Source organism: Panthera onca, chromosome C2, assembly GCF_046562875.1.
Source record: "Panthera onca isolate mPanOnc1 chromosome C2, mPanOnc1 haplotype 2, whole genome shotgun sequence".
NCBI classification, from domain to species: Eukaryota; Metazoa; Chordata; class Mammalia; order Carnivora; family Felidae; genus Panthera; species Panthera onca.
In genome coordinates, this window is record NC_138347.1 from 67,211,935 (window position 1) to 67,220,752 (window position 8,818).

The window sequence follows — 8,818 nt, forward strand, 5'->3', positions numbered from 1 at the left end:
CAGTAATAGCATTCCAAAAACACATTCTGAAAGTGCTGTATCACATACAACTTCATTGGAAGTAAGATTGTGCGCTCAGTAAAACTATACAGCTTAATGAAAAGAGTAATCTCAGAGTGTTGATGAAGATATCAACTACCTAAGTTTGAATAGAATAATTTTATAAAATATGAGTAGAAAAATCAATATAAATTAATATTTTACATATTTGATTTCAAATACATATATATGAATCTCAAAAATAAATTAGATACTGTAAGTATAGAATATATACATATAAATATGTGATTATATTAAATATATTTCATATAGGTTATTTACATCTATGTTCCTAATTAGCATAGTCTGTAGCTTTGTTTATAGAATTTATTCTTGAGGCGCCTGGGCGGCTCAGTTGGTTGAGCATCCAACTTCAGCTCACGTCATGATCTCACAGCTCATGAGTTCTAGCCCTGCGTCAGGCTCTGTGCTTTGACAGTGCAGAGCCTGGAGCCTGTTTCTGATTCTGTGTCTCCCTCTCCCTCTTTCCCTGTCCCACTTGTGTGCTGTTCTCTGCCTCTCTCAAAAATAAATAAACATTAATTTTAAAAAACTTATGGTGTCTATTCTTGCCTGGGTTTAGTACTGGTGTTATGGACTTCAAATATAAGAAGTGAAGTTCAAGTGAAAACCATTCCTTCTTTTATTGAAATGGGCATATAACAGCATTGCCTTGAATTCCATATAGCACAGAATTGTCTTGAATTCCATAATATATCTTATGTTTTTGTGTAGTTTTTAGTTTATTCAGGTTCTGCAGTTATTGTTTTTAGTAAATTATGGTAATTGTATTTTCTTAGAAATTTTCCTTTCTCTCAATTGCCATTTTAAAAAAATACTCTATAACTTTTTGATTGCCAGCATGACTTTAGTAATGTCTTATTTCTTATGAACTTTTTCCCAGGGCAATGATTAGAGCTTCAGAAATCCTGGAAAAGAAAAACCCTATTTACCAGACAAGATGGATCAAGTTCCAAAATAAATAAGCAAAGAGAGAAAACCCACTTTGAAGAGTGTGTTATATTTAGGTGCAGGGAGATGCACCTTCTTCCTAGTTTTTAAAGGAAACAAAAGTGTGAAAAAGAAGAGGGAAACCATTGTCCACTATCTTGAGGTTAGGCAGGGTAGACAGAGTACCAGAGAAGGGGGTTTTCTGTTTTCAGTTCAGGGCAAACCGAAACTCAAAGGAGTCATGTCCCAGAGTGAACAAACTGGATAGGGAGAAAGTTAAGAGGTAACTTTTCCCAGAGGAAAAAACTAAATCTCAGAAAACAGAGGACAAAGCACTGTTACACAGGGTTCAGCCACCCAGAGTGAAGACCTGGGACCTTTATCTCCTAAAGTCCAAGCCGTGTTGAAGGAAGTCATGGAAAATTCACAGTTGTGGTTTCTTGGGAGTTTTTAGGAAAGGAGGTGGTGTAATGGAAGAAGTACCAAAAACACACCTCATTTGCCCACACAGCATGAAGAGTTGGAGACTCTGTTTATCCACACCATGTTTCCAGATTAAAATCCCCAGGAGGAATCACCTTCGAAACTCAACTTACCCAAGTCAATAGTAAAGGTCTATCTGATTCCCTGAAGTGTGCTTGGCACCTTCATCCAAACCACAATCTGGAAATTTCTGTCATAACGTAATAATAATATTTCAATATTGAATACATACTGTGCACTAGTACTGAACTGGGCACATCACATATGTTGGCCTTGCTATCATCCAGTTTAAAAGATGAGGAAAACTGAGGTTCAGGGGCAAAGTGTTTGGATCACAGATACAAGAATAAGCAGTATAACTGGAATTAGAACTTCAGAGTTCTCGTACTGTAGAGCTCAAATAGAGGAAGGACCCTTATTCAGATTCCTGACTTAGGGTCTTCCCAAGTAAATCCCTGCAATCTGTTTAATTCATAATGCTACCAAGAGACAAAGAGCTCCCCTCAACCTCTGAATCTGCTAAGGCCCCAAAGTTTTTCTTACACTATTCCTTACTATAATCCTCACCTCCCTGGTAGGACTAGCTTCTCTTCTTTAGAGTTCAGGAAACTTTCTTGGACTAGTTTCTCTTCTCTAGAGTTCAGGAAACCTTCTCTAAAGTCCCAGAACAACCTCTGAAACAACCCCCTTTTTTTTCTTCTTCCTTCTCTGGGGTCCCAGTCCTGATTCCTTGCTGTCCCTGCACTCATGCCCATCTCTGCTCTCTCAGAATTCAGTGTCATGAGGACTTGGAGAGGACATGAGGGTTATAATCTGGCTTTTTCCACTCCAGACAAGCCCCCAAATCCTCCATTCACTGACCATAATCCTCCCACTTCTCCCACTCTTGTATCTGGTTCAGGAACCAACAATTCAAATTGAGGAAGCAGCAGCAGCAACTACTAAAGCAACCAAACCAGACCCTTCCATCCAAGAATGTGCACATCTCAACCACAAAGTCAATCAGTCTTCATTATTTTTCTTCCTGCAGTTTCAGATTTCTGTAGCTCCTTTCCACATCAGCCCTTAGGCCCTTTCAACTGGGCATGGGACTCTCACCACTGAGATATCCAAATGTAAAATCCTTAGTTGGAGAAGCTAGTGGCCTCAGTGTCTTGCTTTGTACTCTGATACCTATGACATAGCCTAAATCATGAAAGTGTACAGTTTTCCTGATGAGGGTGAGACATCCTGCCATTCTTTTCATTGTCTATAGAAGTATCCCTCACCAACAAGATCCCAGCTAGAAGAAAAGAGTTCCTCTCTCCACATCTGTGCTGGTCCAGCTGTAGGTCTATCTCCTGGACAAATCAGGTCGAGTATGACAAGCTGGGGCTTTGCAGTCTAAGAGATTGCCTGGAATTCTAGAATAACTCCAATGTGGTGGAGTTTGGATTTCTCTGATCAAAGTACAAATAAATACCAGATCATATAGAAAAATGTTCTTGTCTCTTATACATGCCTCTTTTCTTTCCTTTGTATGCTTCTAAACCCAAATGTATGGGTCAGTGTCACTTTGATTCCCACAGAAGTGTAAAAACTAGAGATGCTTTAACAAGTATAGCTCAGTACTACACATCAGCCCCACAACTCTCCCAGGAGATAGGCCTTCCTAATTCCTTAGATGGCCAAAGAGACTCCAAAATTCCCTCTTCTCAAAACTATCTTAAACTTTTAATTAATTTTTAATTTTGTTTTTATTTTTTATTTTATTTTTTTTTAGGATTTTAAAAGTTTTTATTTAAATTCCAGTTAGTCAACAATGCAATATTTGTTTCAGGTGTACAATATAGTAATTCAACAAAATATACAACACGTTGTGCTCATTAAAACAAGTGCACTCCTCAATCCCTATCACCTATTTAACCCATCCTCCTACCCACCTCCCCTCTGATAACCATCAGTTTGTTCTCTGTAGTTAGAAGTCTGTTTCTTGGTTTGCCTCTCTCTTTTTTATCCCTTTGCTTGTTTGTTTTGTTTCTTAAATTCTACATATGAGTGAAATCATATGGTACCTATCTTTCTCTGACTGACTTATTTTGCTCTAGTTCTATCCACATCGATGAAAATGGCAAGACTTCATTCTTTTTGATGGCTGAGGAATATTCCATTATATAATAAACAAACAAAGAAACAAACAAACACCATATCTTCTTTTTCCATTCATCAGTCAATGAACATTTGGGCCGTGTCCATAATTTGGCTATTATATATAATGCTGCCATAAACACTGGGGTGCATGTATCCCTTTGAATTAGTATTTGTATTCTTTTAGTAAATACTTAATAGTGCAATTGCTGAATTGTAGGGCAGTTCTATTTTTAACTTTTTGAGGAAGCTCCATACTGTTTTCCAGAGTGACTGTACCAGTTTGCATTCCCACCAATAGTGCAAGAGAGTTCCCCTTTCTCCACATCCTTGCCAACACTTGTTGTTTCTTGTGTTGTTGATTTTAGCCATTCTATCAGGTGTGAGGTGAAATCTCATTGTAGTTTTGATTTGTATTTGCCTGATGATCCATAATGTTGAGCATCTTTTCATGTGCCTATTGGCCCTCTGGATGTCTTCTTTGGAGAAATGTCTGTTCAGGTCTTCTGCCCATTTTTAAATCGAATTATTGGGGGGGGATGTTGAGTTTTATAAGTTCTTTATATATTTTGAGTATTAATACTTTATCTAATCGTTAGCAAATATCTTCTCCCATTCAATGGGTTGACTTTTAGTTTTGTTGATTGTTTCCTTTGCTGTGCAGAAGCTTTTTATTTTGATGAAGTCCCAATAGTTTATTTTCGCTTTTGTTTCCCTTGCATTGGGAGATATATCTAGAAAGAAGTTGCAATGCCAGTGTCAAAGAGATTACTACCTGTGTTCTCCACCAAAAAATTGCTAGAACTGATACACAAATTCATTAAAGTTGCAGGATACAATATCAATGTACAGAAATCTGTTGTATTTCTATACACCAATAATGAAGCAGCAGAAAAATTAAGAAAACAATCCCATTTACAATTGTACCAAAAATAATAAAATACCTAGTAATAAGCCTAACCAAAGAGGTGAAAGACCCATGTTCTGAAAACATTGGTGAAAGAAGTTGAATATGACACCAAGAAATGGAAAGACATTCCATACTTGTGGATTGGAAGAACAACTATTGTTAAAATGTCTATACTACCCAAAGCAATCTACACATTTAGTGCAATCCCTATCATATCACCAACTGCATTTTTCACAGAGCTGGAACAAACAATTTTAAAATTAGTATGGAACCACAGAAGACCCCAAATAACCAAAGCAAACTTGAAAAAGAAAAGCAAGCTGGAGCATCACGATTCCAGACTTCAATATTACAAAGCTGTAATGATCAAGACAGTATAGTACTGACACAAAAATAGATACATAGAATAGAAAACCCAGAAATGAACCACAACTATATGATCAACTAATCTTAATCAAAGCAGGAAAGAATATCCAATGGGAAAAAGAGTCTCTTCAAGTGGTTCTGGAAACCTGGACAGCAACACACAGAAGAATGAAACTGGACCACTTTCTTACATCATACACAAAAATATATTCAAATGGATTAAAGACCTAAATGTGAGCCATGAAACCATAAAAATCCTAGAGGAGTATACTTCAAGTTTTTATTTTAATTCCAGTTAGTTAACATATAGTGTCATATTAGTTTCAGGTGTACAATATAGCAATTTAACAGCTCCATACATCATCCTGTGTTCATCACAACAAGCGCCTTAATCCTCATCACCTATTTAATCCACCCCCACACCTACCTCCCTTCTGGTAATCATCAGTTTGTTCTATATAATTAAGAATCTGTTCCTTGCTTTGACTCTCTCTCTCTCTCTTCCCTTTGCCTGTCTGTTTTGTTTCTTAAATTCCACATATGAATGAAGTTATATGGTATTTGTTTTTCTCTGACTTATTTCACCTAGCATAATACTCTCTAGCTCCATACACGTTGTTTCAAATGGCAAGACTTTATTCTTTTTTATGGCTGAGTAATATTCCTACCTTAGGCTTTTTTTTTTTTTTTTTTTAAAGGGTCAGCAGCAGGGCTGGGTTGGTCATTAACCTTTAATGGGAGCAGTATATAAACTTATATTTTATTACCAGTATTTAGGGCCTAGGGTTTTCTAATAGATATATTCAGTCAAAATTTAAGGGGAAATCACAATCACCATTAGTTTTAATATATGAATCCATAAGTACTAAGAAACGTATGAACTGGCATAGAAAGAAATACAACAGATTTTGAAGATGAGATGATTATCTAGGAAAATTGACAACATCAACTGTCAGGCTTTTAGAATTACTGTTCAGCAAGTTTTCCAGTACATGATCAACCTACAAAATTAATAGCATGTCCCCAAAACCAATAATAAAACAAAACATAATAAAATAAATACCTCTCAATGAAAAATATGTAAGGATCTAGGAATCGAATAAAGGATATAGAAGATGTTGTGGATAAAAGGCTTTTGAGGCCATAAAATAATACATTTGAGAGGATTTAAGTCATAAATTCTGTTCTCCAAACTCATGGGAATGAAAATAAAAATCAATAGTAAAAGAAAATTCAGAAAATTCTCAAAATTCCCAAATACATGAATATTAAAAAGTACATTCCCAAATAACCAATAGATAAAGACAAAATCACAAGGAAAATTAGGAAATACCCAGAGACAAATGAAAACAAAAACACAACATGCCAAAACATATGAGAGGAAGTTAAATCAGTACTTAGAAGGAAATTTATAGCTACAAAATCCTATGTTTAAAAAATGGTGTCTCAAATTAATAACATTTTTTTAAATAGGAAGGAAGCTTGAATAAATATATTAATATCTGTCAAGTTATACTTTAAGGCAAAACACTTGGTTAAAAGTAAAAATATATTAGACAAGGACAAAAGGAACAATTAACCTGAAAAATATAATAATTCTGCATTTGTATCTATTTAACAACGTATTTCCAAGACATATAAAGAAAAGTTAACACAATTCTGGGGGAAACTTAAACACATAATCGTAATGGAACATTTTAATATAATACTCAACAATTGCCGAGTCAAATAGATTAAAATTCAGTATGCATAGAGAAGGTTTTTAACCACACAGTGAATAAACTTGACTTAAAAGAAGTAGATTTCTTCATCCAAATGATAGAGAATACACATTATTTTCAAGCACATAATGATCATGTACTAGACCACAAAGTGTATCTTAAACTTAAATGAACCAATAACATATAAGCAGCATTTTTTTTAAGTCATAAGGCAATTTGACTAGAAGAAACTTCAACTTCTCTCTCCATTTAGAAATAAAGAGTACATTTTTAAGTAATTAATAAATCATGGAAGAAATTATGTTAATAACCTGGTAAATAATAATAATAATAATAATAATAATAATAATAATAATAACAACTAGGTCAATATTTACTGGGGAAACTAACAGACACTAGTAGTAGCAGGTTTGCAGGTCTTTGTTACCCATCACATCCTGGATCACTGCAGAGGGATCTTGCAGAGCAAGACTGCAGACCTAGGAGAGAAACACTGGCCCTTAGGCTGTGACATTTTTTGCCTTTTCTTTTTTACTTTTGATTTTTTTAATAGTCTTTATTTTTTAGAGCAGTTTTAGGTTCATAGCAAAATCAAGCAGAAGGTACAGAGATTTACCATATACTTCCTGCTCCCTCATATATATAGCCTCCTCCATTATCGGGAGGGGTAGGTATATTTGTTACAATTGATGAACCTACATTGACATACCATCACCTAAAGTCATAGTTTACATTAAGGTTTACTCTGGGCGGTGTACATTACACGGATTTTGACAAATGTATAATGACATGTATCCATCATTATAGTATCTTATAGGATAATTTCACTGCCCTAAAAATTCTCTGTGTTCTATCTATTTATCCCTCTCTCTCCCCTAACCTCTAGCAACCACTGATCCCTTTACTGTCTCCATAGATTTACCCTCAAACCAATAAGTTTATACCTTCATAAACTAGAAAAAGAAAAGCAAACTAAGTCCAAGGTAAGCAGAAGGAAGAATATAAAGACTAGAGCAGAAATAAATCAAATAAAGAAAAGAAAAACAATACAGCAAGTCAATAAAATCAAAAGCTAGCTCTTTCTCAGTCCGACTTACTTCATTTAGCATAATACCCTTTAGACCCATCCATGTTGGCACAAAAGACAAATACCATATATTTCACTTATCAGTGGAATCTAAAAACAAAACAAATAAATAAACCAAAAGCAAATAGGACATATAAATATAGAGAATAAATTGATGGCTGCCAGAGGGAAGGAAGCTTAAGAGACAGGCAAAATGGGAGAAGGGAAGGGAAACACAGGATTCCAGTTATGGAATAACTAAATGACAGGAATAAAAGGGACAGCATGGGAAATATAGTCACTAGTACTGTAATAGCAATGTACAGTGACAAATTGTAGCTTCACTTGAGCATAGAGATGTAACATACAGAGATGTTGAATCACTATGTTTTATATCTAAAATTAATGTAATATTGTTTGTCAAGTATCCTCAAAAAATTTTTTTAAATAATTGAAAGGGAAAAAAAGCTAGTTCTTTGAAAAGATAAAAAAATGATAAATCTTTAGATAGATTGACCAAAACCAAAAGAAAATAAATTAAAAAAGAAGACTCAAATTACTAGAATCATAAGTGAAAGATTATACTACCAACCTTACAAAAATAAAAAGCATTGTAAAGGAATACTACACAAATTATAAAATTATGCAATTATTCATAACAAATTAGATAATTTAGATGAAATGGAAAATTTCCTAGGAAGACACAAAATACAAAACTTGACTAAACAAGAAATAGAAATGTGAATAGAGCTTTAACAAATAAAGAGATTGAGTTAATAATCAAAAATTTCCCACAAAGAAAAGTCCAGGCCTAGATGGCTTCACTACTAAATTCTGCCAAACATTTAAAGAATTAACAACAATCTTTCACAAACTCTCCCCCAAAAAACAAGAAGAGAACACTTTCTAACTCATTCTATAAGACCACATTACTCTGATACCAGAACGGAACAAAGACATCATGAAAAAATTACAAAGTAATATCCCTTATGAATATAGATGCAAAAATCCTCCACAAAATACTAGAATACCAAATCCAGCAACATATAAAAAGGATTATATACCAGACCAAATAGGGTTCATCTAGGAATGCAAAGTTGGTTCAACATAAAAAAAAATCTGTGTACTATACCATATTAGTAGAATAAAGACAAA